Source organism: Rhineura floridana, chromosome 1 (assembly GCF_030035675.1).
Source record: "Rhineura floridana isolate rRhiFlo1 chromosome 1, rRhiFlo1.hap2, whole genome shotgun sequence".
In the NCBI taxonomy this organism is placed as follows: Eukaryota; Metazoa; Chordata; class Lepidosauria; order Squamata; family Rhineuridae; genus Rhineura; species Rhineura floridana.
The window spans coordinates 273,131,067-273,146,222 of NC_084480.1; the positions used below are offsets into that span (position 1 = coordinate 273,131,067).

At 36.9% G+C, this 15,156-nt stretch overlaps 1 protein-coding gene across 9 annotated transcripts in view; it reads left to right on the forward strand.

The window, feature by feature from the left end:
• Nucleotides 1–15,156, forward strand: part of ZFHX4 (zinc finger homeobox 4) — a 339,659-nt gene that overhangs the window by 40,057 nt on the left and 284,446 nt on the right. The window lies entirely within an intron of this gene.

The following is a 15,156-nucleotide window of genomic DNA, read 5'->3' on the forward strand; positions in this document are numbered from 1 at the left end:
TAATAAAATAGCAAAAATCAGGCTCCTGAGCTAAAAGTGCTACATCTGGAAAGTTTTCTAGATTTATCTTAACACCCATTTTGTTTTCCCTTTATTTGAACCTCTAAATATATCACTATCAGCACAATCCTACATGTGTTAATTCAGACATAAGTCCTATTAAGTTAGATGGAGTTTAGTCCCAAGTTAATGTGCATTAGATGCAGCCCTACTTCTTAAACCAAAAATCATATTTCTGTGTTGCCTATGGCTAAATATGTTTCCATTCTGTTCAAAAATTATGTAACTACTTTTGTTAGCTGACTGTTAACTGTGAATGCTTTCATATATTTTATGTGATACTTCCATATCTTGTATAAAGATATAGCTTCCTCGCACTGAGAAACTGTAAATGATCCCAATCACAAGTGTGCTATCTAAGTCATTTATAGAAAAACACACATTCATACCACATTATTACTATGAATACTTAAAAGTAAACTCTTTGTCTACCCTTGTTTTCTATTAGTCAATAATGTCTTTTTACTAACATGAAAGGGTGTGGTGCAGATAAATGTTAGCATAATGGTAAATGAATTTTTATGTGGTGTGGAAAAAACTATACTATGAGTATGTGGGAGTGATGTATGCCATTTATTATCCAAACTGCCATGACTTTTTCCAAACCCTAATTACTGGATTTTTTTTTTACTGGATTGTCATGATGAACTTGATTTATGTATAAAGTGCTGCACATTCATTTCTGGCTTTCAAATATGAATCATGATTTTGTTTGGGTTTTTCCCCAGCAAGAATGTTGCAATTCAGAATACTGTAAACTATTTGTCAGTGTATACTTAGAAAGTCTGTGTGGCAAATGTAACTGACTTTTACTAGAAATTGACATCTAAAATACTATTGTAAATTGTTCACTTATAAAGTAAAAAAATAAAATAAACCAGCAGTTCTATTAGAGAATTCTTAGGCTGGTGAATTTTCTGTAGTTAGTTGAGTATAAAACACCATAGGTTGTATTAAACTACGACCTACTCAGAATAGACCCATTGAAATTGATGAACCTGTTAGTCATGTCAATTAACCTCAAAGCCTCTATTCTGAGTAGGACTAGTGTTGAATACCAGGCTGTTTAAACAAACGCCAGACATTCGCTGAAAATGATAGGCTGCATTTCTATACTGCAGACAGAAAATGAACTACAAATTTAAATCCATATTTTCTTTCCATATCTGCTTTAAAATGTGAATGTATCTACCTCTATGTTTAGATACCAATGCAGGGCTATTCACAACACACTGATAACCAAATCCAAATCCATGTAAATTGAGATTCAACATTCACATATCATCCTTAGTACCTACAAAGAATAAAGTAGTATTTAAAGGCAGAGGTTGTATCTAATCAACCCTATTCAGATTAGACCAATTGAAATAAATTGACTTAGTCATGTTCACTGATTTCAGTGGATCTACTCGGAGTAGAATTTGGTTGGATACAACCTAAAACTAGGAAGATAAGGAAAAAGCAGCCTCACTAGGTGACATGATTGAGCTGGTGGCTTTGGACCAAATAGAGAACAACTGTTCCTGCCCCCCTACTACCCTTATAGCAGATTTTTCTGAACATACCAGGGTTTCATTCTTTTGTTTTCAGACATTACCATGTTAGCTCAAGCTGTCCTTCACATGCTTAACCTGATTAATCTGTGATGAAATTCATCTTGCAGACAGATGCTGAAAGTATTATCCACCACTACTTTTAGGTGGTATAAAGGTATAAATTTGAATTTTATTCTGCAGTGAATATTGTATGGAAGGTGAATTGATCAAAACATTCTAGACACTTGCGAATCAAAACACAGCTTTATAGACCTATACCCTTACAAATCTCCAAAATGACCCCCTGGCGCAAGCAGTCATGTCTCCTGTTTCATTTCATACACCCTGTTGCTTTAAGCAGCTTTTCTCCAGCTTGTCTCACTTCTAGTATTAGAGCTAGGATGGGGGAAACTGTGTAAAACAGCAATACGCAGCAAAGTAAGGCAGGGGACAGTGGCTGATTTCACTTTCCTCCCAAATCTGTTCCTCATTTTGTAAAGAGTAGACCCCTTCACCCTTGCAGACATATCAAGTGTATATCAATGGAGCAGACGTGTATGGCTGCCTCATCATGTCTAGTTTGATCCTAAGATGATAGCATTTGAATTGGTGAGTAGGGTGTTGCCATTGACTGTATTCTGTTTAGAAGGCCAGGAAAGGATAGCGTTTTTTTGTAAAGCACAGACTGTTGCATCAATTCTAAATAGGCCTTTGTGCTTTAGAAGCTATTTACACAATTACACAATATGAATCTCTTTCTGCCTGTTATGCCAACCCATCATGAGATCTAATTACAATATCTAGTTCTCTGAAAATAGAATATAGAGCAAGTTGGACCTGCAACGAAAGGTTGCAGTATGAAGTGCTCTTGTTCAAAGTTCCAGTCAGCCAGCCATGCCTCTCAGTGTACTCTTTTCCATTCTCCTTATGTTTGTTTTTCTCTCCATACATCAGCCAGCATTCTGTGCCAACTAAGCATGGTCAGTCCTTATTGGCTTGGGGAGGTCCCCCTTTGGTTTCCCCCCCTTAAAGTTGTTACTTTTGCAAGCCTTGGAGTTCTCCCAAGGCTATGGATACCTCCCTCTCATGTGTGGATGGTGCCATTTTGGCTACATATGGATCCACACTTGGGGAATGAGCTTGTAGATAGAGTTCTTGTTTCTAGAGCTTGTAGATAGAGTTCTTCCAGTTTCACTTGATATTGAAAGCAATTACATGACATTTAGAAGTATCTCTTGCTGGGAAAGGGGTTGTTCCTTAATTCAAGGAAGATGTGCATTGCAATCCTGGAAAGAGGATCACACAGTCTTATTTTTTAAAAAACGGGTATTGAGGGAGATAGTTTAAATGTGAGATCAATACTGGAATAGATTTGGAGGGAGGGTTTATTCCCTTTTTTGTTTGTTGAAAGGAGCTTGATGAGCACTCATACACTTAAATGGTAAAGTGAGGCAGTCTTCACCTTCAATAAAAATAAATGGCAAGTATACAAGTGATACAGACATAGATGAGGAACTGCAATATCACAAGCACTAGACAGTTTGTTTTATAGTTGCCAAATCGCAATCACAAAACCTTGCTAATTCTTTTTAATATTTTTGGTAAGTGGAAGAGCATGCAGTTTTTCTGTGTCCTTTTCCATTTCTTCATTAATCCTTTCACTCACCTTCTTTTGTGGCTGCTATAAAAGTAGGAATCCCTATAAAAGTAGTTATACCTTCAAGTAACTGGGCAAGTTTGGTGTGCAAAGAGAATGGTGGAGGAAAGGAGAGAAAGCCACGTGGCTTTGTATTTTCTGGGTACCTCATAATGTTTTAAATGCACATGCAGGATCTTGGGCTTGAAATCTGGTTAGTTCCCATGACACTATAGTCCAGCAGAGATTTAGCTAGGAGGAATCACATTTTTTCATTCACAAAATATTGGGTGATATCCATTGTTAGTGTAGACTCACTGAAATCATTTTAATGGGTCTATTTTGAATATGACTTAGGCTGTGCACACATTAGCAGTTTAAAATGCAGTGAGGTTCTTTTTCTCATTTCAGATCAAAGCTGGTTTAGGGAAAAATGCATCAAATCACAGTATTTCATGACAGGATAGATAAGATAGATATGGGTTGTAGCTAACATTATGTTTACACAACTTCCCAAACCAGTGGTGGGAGTGCACTGGATGCAGAGTAAACAAGTGTGTACATAGCCCTTGTTAGATATCATCCATTGTAAGTTGAAGGAAAATGTCTAGACTTCTTGCAACAGCTGCAATGTTAACTTCACTGATCTGAAGAAAGATGTTGCATGCTTCACAACAGCAGCACTAAAATTGGTTGTGTGTATATAAGTCCTCATGTAAGATGTGAAAACTACTAATGTATTAAAACCGCAGCTCCTACCCACTGAATTCAGGAAGTAATTTGTGTAATTAGTTGCCTAATGTGACAAAGCAATGCTGCTTTATGAGAACAATTAACTTACAACTAAAGCTGTGATCCTAGGAACACTTAATTGGAAGTAGGTTCCCTTGAAATCAGTGAGGCTTACTTCTATGCAGGGCATTGAGGTTCAGTATGATATAAATGTTTGGGTGCTAGCAAAAATTATTCTGCAATCTCAAGAACAAATAATAAAATTGGACTGCTGGAATTGTGGAATTTGTGATTTAATGGCAAATATAAGTTTTATTGAGTATTTCCTTTAACAGAGTCATTTAAAATGTTAAGGACACTTGACAGCAGCAATGAGCAAAGACATGCAGTTAACTGTATGAAAACTATTTTGCTTTTTTTCTTTATTGACAAACTATTGATTCATAATGCTATTAATGCTATGACTGTCAGATCAATTTGAATATATCACTTTACCTCTCATTCTCAAACAACAGGAAAGTTGGATGTCCTATTTTCAGTTTAAGAAGGTGAAAGGTTAGCTCAAAAGCATCATCTGCCTAACTGCTTAGCTTTAAACTGATCAATTTAATGAAAATCTGTTTTACAGATGGTGTATTAATGTCTTTGGCAGGATTTGAGCAGCTTTAACGTTAGGTGTAAGCTAATAAACATTATTTTTTATTTGACCAGAGCAACACCTTTTCTTTTATGTTTTATAGTAGAAAACATGTGGGATATGGTATTTTGGCAGAAGACCCAAAGCAGAAAGTGTTGATGATCTTTCCATATGGATTCAAAACCAGAATATCTCTGTCTATTGCTTAAACAAATCTATATTCATTGCTGAGCATACTGTTTTACTTTGAATCCTTAAAAAGAATCAGTCAGAATTATAATTGGAAAATGCGCCTTCTCGTTTGCATAAGTGAAAACACCAACATTCAAAAATTATAATGAAGACTGAGCAAAATCACTATTCCTTATGTATATGTAAGTATGTACTTTGTGCTTATAGCTGAAATGACCAAACTGTGGCTTCTAAGCTACATACAGTTCCTTGGCAGTTCAAATGTAAGCAGCTGCACTTGCTCACCCAAGCAGTTGAAAAATGTGAATAGTTGTTAAATACCTTTTCTGTATTGCAAAACTAAGTGACTTCCATGTGGCACTATTGTCCTGTGCAACAGCAGGAAGAGAACGTTCAACAGGCAGATCACATCCTCTTGGTGGACAGTTGGGTTAACTTCAAATTTCAGCCAAACATAACATACGTTTGTAATAGCTTTTTAATAGTTTGAGCAGTATATTTTTTGTTTGTGAATACTGAGTATTAAGGGAAAGCAAAAGTAAAAGAAGTAAACTTTATACCTGCAAGTTCTTTTTGGAGTAGTGAATTGAAAACTTTTCTCATCTTTAGCCATGGACACCATTGTGTCAGTACAGAATTTCATTGGTGTTTTGACTTGTGAGTATAAATGATTTTGTATAGGATGTAGTACTGTTCTTGGGCTCTGGAAATCTTTCATGACTTTTGATCCAGCAGAGGATCATAGGATCCTAATCACTGCAGCCACCTTCCATGCTGTTCTAGAGGGTTCATCAATCGTCTGGAATAGATTTGGAGGGTTGAGGTAATGTGACTGCGGCAGGAAGGGGAAATAAGTGAAAATCACCTCCCCTTCTCTTATCTGGATAAAAAGCTGTTCCACAAGCGATATTGCAGCATTGGATTTTCCCCATAATGTAAAGGTAAACAACATTGTGTCTTAGGCTATGTTATATAATATGTAATCTGTGCATCTAAAATAGTTGTGGTGGCTTCAGTTGTTTGCTGAGTCTATTTTAAACCATTTGTGTACGTGTGTGTAGTACCCAGTACCACAGATACATCCGGTAATGGACCAAAATGCAACATTTCACTGAAGGAAGGTTCTCAGATCTGCTTTTGTATACATTGTACAAAGTACAACCTGTATAAGAAATGGTGACTCAGGGTGTGGTAAGTGCATGCCTAAACCTAGCCTTAAACTAAGCTGTTTTAGACTAGAGATCTAAGTGTCTATACACTATGTTTGCAGATATACTCTCTTCATTTTAGTGAGACTTACACAGCTCTGATAAAAGCCCCCTTGCAATGAACAGAAATTGCATAACAGCAGTGCTTGGCAGACTACATCTTTTTGTAACTGGACCCCTTTTCAATGGCATTAATCTGATTTTTATCTCCAGTTCACTCCTTTGGCTAAATGAACAATAACATTTTGGATTATAATTTTCCTAAAGTGAGATTCCCCTGTAATGTGTTTATTCAAGAAAACGGCCATCACGATCCTTTATTTTGTCAACAAATGACTGTTACCAGCCTTTAGAAGAGCCCAGTGAAACTAGATTATAACAAACATAAAACATTGCATACTGAAAGGCTAGAAGAACAAATGGAGCATTGACTATATTTTATAGGATGGATTTATGGTCTGTCCTTGGGTCACTTAGGGCCAAGAATTTTCACGGTCAGCTGGTTGGGCCTACTGGCTAGCATCCTTGGCAGGAAATGTAAATACCATATAGCACCTGCTCTTCAGCTGGGTGGCTAGCACTCTTTTGCCTTTGGAAGGGAGGTATCTACCACCTCAAGCATGGTCCTAAGCAGAAAGCTTAATTACACTAGCCTTGCTCTGTATCTGTCATCAGTGAAGCAGAATAGTCTGTCTGGATTCTCTAATGCTGTTTGCATATTTGGATTTTAAATCAGCCAGAGATATTGAATGCATTGCTTGTGCCTCCTTGCTCATGAATGAGACAACTGGGATTTAGGTAACTTCAAGAGTACTGTTTCTCCATTGAACATTGCTTGTGTTTTCCTCATTATTCTTGTTATGGATGAAAGCATTAGTGTTAAGAATTAAACATTTGGGTTTGGAAGAATAGGTATGAAACAGCAAAGTGGGGGTGGGGGAGAAATCTATCTATAACACAAGCTACATCTGTTTGCTTTATTTTGTTTAGCATGCAATAATTATACTTTGATCAGTAGAATTAACACGGTTCCATTATTTCCATTTCAATAGTCTTCTACTAAGTTTCCAATTTAATATCCCAGATATGTGCCATTCTAATTATTGAACTGTCATTGTCCCAGTATGATAGTAAAAGAGGTCGGGAGATTGTGCTGTGCTTGTTTGCATAAAAATCATTGTGCAAAAGGAAATTGGAATGTTTCAGTACCTTCAAGAATCAAAACATGTTTTCCTTAATCTTCCTGTAGTCATTTGTTTAGATAAAGAAAGCTGTTTGGAGAGCTAAATAAAAGTTATTATTTTCTTGCTCTTAAACCTAGTTTAAATTGTTGGTTTTTTATTAATATTGGTTTAACATTTGTGGTCATTTCAGGGTTGAAATATCTGAAATTTAATTCCTGTGGCTATTTGCATGTGTCAAGTAATTTGAATTATGCTATTATGTTCACATATATAAGATAAGGCAAATGCTGAGAAACCATTTTTGTAGTAGCCTATTAAAATATAGGTATACTTCATGTCTACATAAATGTGTATGTGTTTTAAAGAACAAGTGGCAAGATAATAATTTTAAAGGGCTCCTTTCTGCTTCCAGTTTAGCGGTAGTAGTAACTTACAAATAACCTGCCCTTTATAATTCTGTTTAAATATTATGTGTGAGGATACATACTATACTGTCACTTTTTAAAAATTATTTTCAGTGCCTTAGAAAGGATATAAATACCAATAAATAGAATCTAAAACAAATCTGCAGTTTTTCCTGAAATATATTCTGAAAAACTAGAAGGATATATAGGTTTGTCTTCAAATAAAGAATTATCTTTGATATCACATTGACGACTCTCTAAGGCAAGGATGAGGGAGCTGTGGCCTGAAGGCCAGCCCTTTACTGAATTTGATCTGTTCTCCTGAATTTTGAAGGGGTGTTGAGAGAACAAATGGTTGACAGCCAGCCAATCTGCACCTTTGTAGCTCTCCGTTATCATGTAGGAAGCTGCCCAGCATGGAAAACTTCTTGCTTGAGGAGGGACAACTTTTAAAGCCACAGATCAGTCCTGCTCTGAGGTTAAATCACAGATTGGGCTGACTGATCGCCATCCCAATTGGTGCCTTTATTGCTCTCCTAAGGCAGGACACTGCCCAATGTTGAATAGCCTCTCACCTGAGGATGCCTTTGAAAATGCGGATAGGCCTGGCTGTCATCTGGTTTGATGCAGGCCTTCAAGGCAAAAGTGCAGATCACATCAGTTGTCAGTTGGCTTGATCTGCATCTTCAACACTCTCCTTTAGGCAGGAGAGATGTTTTTTACTTGGGTTTGAACCAAAGGTGTGGCCAAATTATAAGCATGGGAAAGATGCATGGGCTACGTGAAAATGCATAATTGGCCTAAAATCTTAACGTTCTCTATTATATGTTCAGTTGGTAAACTTTATATGTCGGCGCGGAGACCCCTCTTTGTAATCAAAACAAGCAGCATTCCCAAGTCTGCATGCCCTGTATAAATGTTCACTGAATTATGTTCATATTGCACAGATAAGGATGCTTTGCTGGATAAATTATTAATAACAATTTGTTTAAAGTATTTCTAACCATAGAATGCACAGCAAATACATAAGTAGCCTTCTTTTCTTAATATGTTAGAACTGGAGGTTGTGCGTTGCTTCTCCTTTTCTTTCTTCTGTCTCCTGGGACAAACACATCACATAGTGAAATAGTGTTTGTTTGACCTCCCCTTCCCAAATACACGGGCATGTTTACATTAACAGTAAAGTTCACAGAACTTCTCCTAGTGGAGTACCAAAAACAAGCATGTCATAGCAACGACCCTCTTGGTCTCCAGAAAAAAGGAGTTAACCTTGGTGTACTATAGTCTTCAGATATGTAGCATTGTCTAACATGGTCCCAGAGGAAAGTGCAAGTGCTTGTGGGAACAAAGGTATTAGAATAATTTTTAGCTTTTAAAAACAGAGGACATTGAACTAAACCTAGTAACTGAGCCATACAAGCAAGTCCATAAACTTGTGGCCTTGTCATAATAACAACAAAAAACAAAACAAATTGAGGAAACAGCTTAAATTATGTGTATTGTTCCTCTCTCTAATCAATTTTCTCTGGTCTTACATGGGAGAAATAAAATATTTATAGCTTCTACTGTTTGACACAGTTTCAGCATGTTACCTCAACTGTTCATACTGAAAGAGCTTTGCTTGCTCGTCTTGAAACTTAAGAAACTGCTATGAGATTGACCAGCCAGTTGCCCTCTTGATCCCAAACACTACCCACTGCCTTCTCCAATCGGTTCAGACTCACCACAGGGAAAACGGCTTCTCTCTATGGATGATGTATTCAACATATTCCAACATTTCTCTTTGATCCAATCATCAGAATCAACTGAATGAAACAAAAGGTTCTTCCTTTTTCTACATCAATAGTTAGTAGCTGTGATAACCTAGTTGACATTCTAAGGACATATCCTCACACATTTCGTCTGGCCTAGTATAACTGATGTCAGTGTTAAGAATGGGATCACTCTATGTTTGGAACCAATCAGGCTCCCTCCATTTTTTAAAAACTGAGTTTATGACTGAGAATGCCCTGTTCAACTATGGCATGAGGTAAAGTACTAAAGTACCAGAGTATGCCTGGGGGAGATTGTCAACTTCCTCAGATTTAATGCAAATGATACTGAAGAATGGGCTTATTGTTGACAATGAATGCTGGTTGTTCCTTGGCAAAACTTTAGTAGTCAGGACAGCTGCAGAGGCATTATAAAGAAAATAAAGAGAAATCTTCCATACTAAATTTTCCATTCTATTTATTGCTCATCAAAGCTCAGGTGAAATATTGTATTCAATGGAGTGGGTTTTTTAAGAGGAGAGTAACAAAGAGAAAGAGTTGTATCCACCTAAGTTAAAGTAGATCCACTGAAATTAATGGTCCTAAGTAAGTCATGTGCAGTAACTTCAATGGGTCTACTCTTAGTAGGATAATATTAGCCACAATTAATACCATTTGACTTTAGTCCAATTAAGAAAGGTTTAATGAACTCTCTTAGAAAAGAGACTACATATAAGAGAAAAACAGATTTTTATTACAAAGAACTACTATAAGTAGGGTGACAAGGTTTTTCACATTTATGGTAAGAAATGTTATAATAAGAATCTAATAGAATCAATGTATTTTCACATCTACTTCAAGAAACAAAATAATGTTGAAAAATATTCAAAGGCCCTGCTTTGAACAACTGATGATATGTCTTTCTGATGTGGCTCACAGTAGTGGACAAATTACCCAACACCGAATTAGATAAATTGGATAGGAGTGGTTCAGTTGTAATTTTACATTAAGGGATTCCCTTCATTGTAGAATTCTATGCTTTCATAGTACTCATGTGAAATGGTAACACCCTCTTTCAGCTTCAGTTTCAACTGAGCTTTAGAAATGAAAAGAGAAAAAAACTCATTTGGGTGTGTGTTTTTAGTAGTAGTGCCAACTTTCAAAATACAGTCAGCCCCCTCATCTGTGATATGGTGGACTACAATTCTGATTTTTTAATGTCATGAGTGAAAAAAATTCCCAGATGTGTAGGAAGATAGTTCTTCTGTCTTCTTGGCAGTTCTAGGACTAGAAATGTAAAGGTGTCTGAGACTTTTTGGATTTAGGTTTTTTTAAAATAAAGTTCCCTTTCTTGTCTTATTCATATAACTTCCTTGCATGGGCATTGTGGGAAAGGATTATAGTGTGCTATGTAGATTGGTCCTCAGTTTGACATAGTATTATTGCTTTAAAGAGGAGAGTATATGCAAAGCTTTTAATAAAAACTTTGATATAGAATACCAAGCAAATTATTTACCTCTGGAAGGGAATTCCAAAGTCTCCATTGAGATTTAGTTACCTATGGGAAAATTGGTCAAGTTGACACCACTATCCTTTGTCTCATACTAGGAGGATTGCTGCAAAACAGGAGGCAAGAAAACAAATTACCTTAACTTCTAAATATTGTTCTTACACATGGAGGAAAAAACTTCATTTTTCCACCTAAAATAATGCACATATGATGGGGAATTTTGTAGTTTGTTGGAGTGGGGGTCCTTGAGTAAAATTGAAGAACACAGGTTTGCAGCAAAAAGGAAGGCCTTTATTGGATGACAAGCATATGCTTGTCAGTCTCCCTCATAGTGAGTGGAGAACTGCCCCCTGGCACTGGTTGCCTGGGGCTTTTATACATGTCAGGACAAAGACTTTAGCATCTACCAATCAGGAGGTTACACATCAGTATGACATAGGCATTGCACAGGTATTGTACTTTCTGCATCATGTTCTAGTGAATTTGGCAATGTTCAGTACTTCACAGAAAATTACATTTTTGCCATGAGCTGAGTATTCCAGTAATGAGCTAATCAATTTAGGTAAGCATTTTAGCTACTGCAATTCTCCTACGTTTTAGAGAGTTCAGTTTCTATGCAGCGTTATCTTGTTTAGAGTACATGTTGTTCCAAACAAACCAGCACAGTCAGGGAAGACAGCTCTAAGAAGAAAGAGGGTTCTGGCTGGCTACTAAACTTATTAAATGTTAAACTAAACTATTAAAATGTTATAAACCTTTATAGCTTTATATATTTTGCTTATTGTTTGTATACAAAAATTTCCCCATCACATATATTCTTCAGAGACTGTTTCATAAAGAACATCCTTATTTTAAAATTTTCATCTGCCACTGTGGTGTTTATTTATTCAGTTTCTTGTGCCTCTATAAATCTCCTTTTGAAGTTACAACTAACCTAACATATTTTATATCATCTGCAATCTTTGACACCTCATTGGCCATTCCCTTTTCAGATCATTAATAAACACATTAAGCAAGAATTCTCTTACTATGGAACATTTGGGCAACCCATTCTGATTTTTTCCATGCTGTACATGGACCATTAATTCCTAATTTGTTTTATAACTCTTTGTATCATGTCACCAGTTCGGTTTTCATCCCACAAGCCCACAGTTTCCTAATAGCCTTTTCTGAAGGACAATTTCAGTTTTTTTCTTTTAAAAAAATGCTTAAACAGTTTAATTTTTAGACTCTTAGGTTAATACTTAAATAATAGACTAATACCTGGATTTTCTCTAGGAAAATGGTTGTGTGTGTTGTGACATGCAAGGAATCTTGATGGTGATCTAAGAAGAGCATATATTTTCATTTAATCTTAATCAGTGTTGAATCTATTCCTGACACTGTCCCGTGTAATGGCTACTACTTGTTTTCTCAAACTTGTAAGTTAAATTGCTAAAGTATAGGTGACTAGTTCACCATTACTACATAATGGAGCAGTTCACTTTTAGTAACATCAGAAATTAGATATCAGGGAATACTGTTGTGCTGGACAGCTATCCAGTTCTCCCTTTTGGGATACTAAAAATAAATGGCTTTTGTTTATATTCTAAATGTCTTTATCAACTGTATTCAGGTTCCACAGGAATTTTTCTCACCTAGTCAGATTCATTTGTAATCCAAGTGAAGATTTTCTTCAGTTTAGCATATGATGTAACTCAAAGCTGTCTGGATTTTACCCATGTTTCATAACCTGCTATTCACTTCATATGAAGGATGTTTTGTTTGTTGATTTTTTCTTTTTCATAGTGTAATCTGATGATATAGCCCAGGGATTACCAACCTTTTTGGGCCAGCGGGCACATTTGGAATGTTGATAAAGTGCCACAAGTGCCAGTCACAAAATGGCTGCCATGGGGTTGTGGCATGACACAAAATGGCTATATGGGATATGGCATGAAGCAAAATGGCTGTCACCTCTAAACAGCCGGGAGTCAAGACCACAAAATGGTGTAGGAATTGCAAACCCCTCCATCAGCAAGAAGAAGGCACCTACATCAGCCTCTGCTGCACTTGCTCACAGAGATAAACGCTTTGCACCTCTCCTATGTTCAGAACAGAAGGGAGGGGTAGGTGTCCAGTCCTGACATCTAACGAAATGTGGGCATGTTGATGTGAGGCAATGCAAACAGGAACTGAACAGGAACAACAAACAGTCTCTCATGTATTGTGAATTTTTGAGGGGATATTTACCGAGACCTTTTGTGAGTGGCATAGGAGGTACTGGTGGGAACACTGGTGCCTGTGTGGGCCATATTGGTGAACCCTGATATAGCCTAAACTGTGAGGCATTTTTGTGTACAGAGAATCCTGCATAATCCAGACATTTTAGTAGACTCTTCTAATGCATAAATAAGTACTACTACTACTATTACCACCACCACCCCACTTTCCTCCAAACAGCTCAAGAAAGAAAGCAGGTTTTCCATACCGTCTCCATTCTACCCTAATACAACAACATATGATGTAGGTTAGGCTGAGAGATAAGTTCACCCTGTGAGCTTCATGACCAAGTGGGGATTTGAACCCAGGGCTTAGTCCAGCACTAACTGCTGCACATCATTGGTTTTGCCAGTGTGTAGCAGCTGTGAAAAAGGCAATTTCTACACTAGAAATCATTAGGAAAGGTATTGAAAATAAAACTGTCGATATCATAATGCCATTATACAAAACTATGATGCAGCCACATTTGGAATACTGTATACTGTCTCCTGATGTCAATAATAAAGGATATTGTAGAATTGAAAAAGGTTCAGAAAAGGGCAACAAAATTATCAAGGGGATGGAGTAATTTCCCTATGAAGAAATGAAGCTAAATGTTCAAAGATCCAGGACAGACAAAAGAAAGTACTTCATACAGCTCATAGTTAAACTGTGGAATTCACTCCCACAAGAGGTAGTGATGGCCACCAATTTGGACAGCTTTAAAAGAGGATTAGACAGATTCATGAAGCATAAGGCTGCCAGCCACAATGGCTCTGCTCTGCTTCAACAGTTGGAGGTAGTATAATTCCAAATATCAGTTGCTGGAAACCTCAGGAGGTGAGAGTGCTGTTGTGCCTGGGTCCTGCTTGTGGGCTTCCCATGAGCATCTGGTTGGCCACTGTGAGAACAGGATTCTTATGTAATAATGTAAAAAAGGAAGCCTTTTCAAATGCAAAGATGGAAGAAACCCACCCTTTTCTTTAATATTAATGAGTGAGCCAGGCAATAATTTGGTCCAAGGCATTTAGCATTTTGCCAATATACAGAATTATTGTGGCTTAACTACTATCTTTGCTTTGTACTTTCAGAGGGCTTTCAGAATTCTAGAATATTCTTTCAATTGGATTAAGTTTCAGCATGCTGGTTTTTATTTCTGATTTTGGCTTCTGCTTTCTTTTCAGAATTTCCACTGATTTTTTGTGTGTGCCTTGTGGAACACTTAGGGGGCAAAGCGTTAAAGAGACCTACTGGCAGAAAGGGTGTACAAGCATCCACAAGATGGATATTTGGGTGTCTTTTTTTTCCTTATGAAAACTATGTATACGCTTTGATGAAACAGTATTTTTAAAGTGTGTACATGTTCTTCAATCAATATTTCATATTCTAAACTGTTTCCAACCAGCTAGAATGGCACAGTTTTATTTCTTGTCTTCCTTCAAACATAGTTTCACTTCAGAATTCAAACTGGGCTGTTTCACTGTCCAGGGGCAGCGTTCTATGGTTCATCTATAAGGCATTTTCCTTATTTCTGATGCTGTTGACTAAAAGTAAATAATCAAAAGAGGGTCAAAATGACAGTCAAGGAATAACTTTTTGAGCTTTCAGTAATCTGGAAAGCATGAGATCCCACATTTGCTCCAGAATAAGTTTTCTTAGAGCATGTTATTTTTTGCTTCTATTAAGAGCAAGTTCATGCAGAAAGTTTATAGTGCAGATAGAAACAAAGAACAAACAAACCCATATTCTTTGCCAATCCAATGATTTCTTTTGCTTGTTCATTTGGCTCATTTGGCTCTGAAATGGGACAAAGAAACTTGAGATAGGTGCGTGCATATGAGAGAAAGAGAGAGCGAGAGCACACCATTCTTCCTTTCTCTTCCCTCTTTTCCAGTTTGTTGTGATAATTTCTCTATTTGTGCACTAGTCACTGCCTCTCAGCCTCAGAGGGAGGCTATGGTAAACCTCCTCTGAATACCGCTTACCGTGAAAACCCTATTCATAGGGTCACCATAAGTCGGGATCGACTTGAAGGCAGTCCATTCCCATTTTTCTTTTGTTGTAAT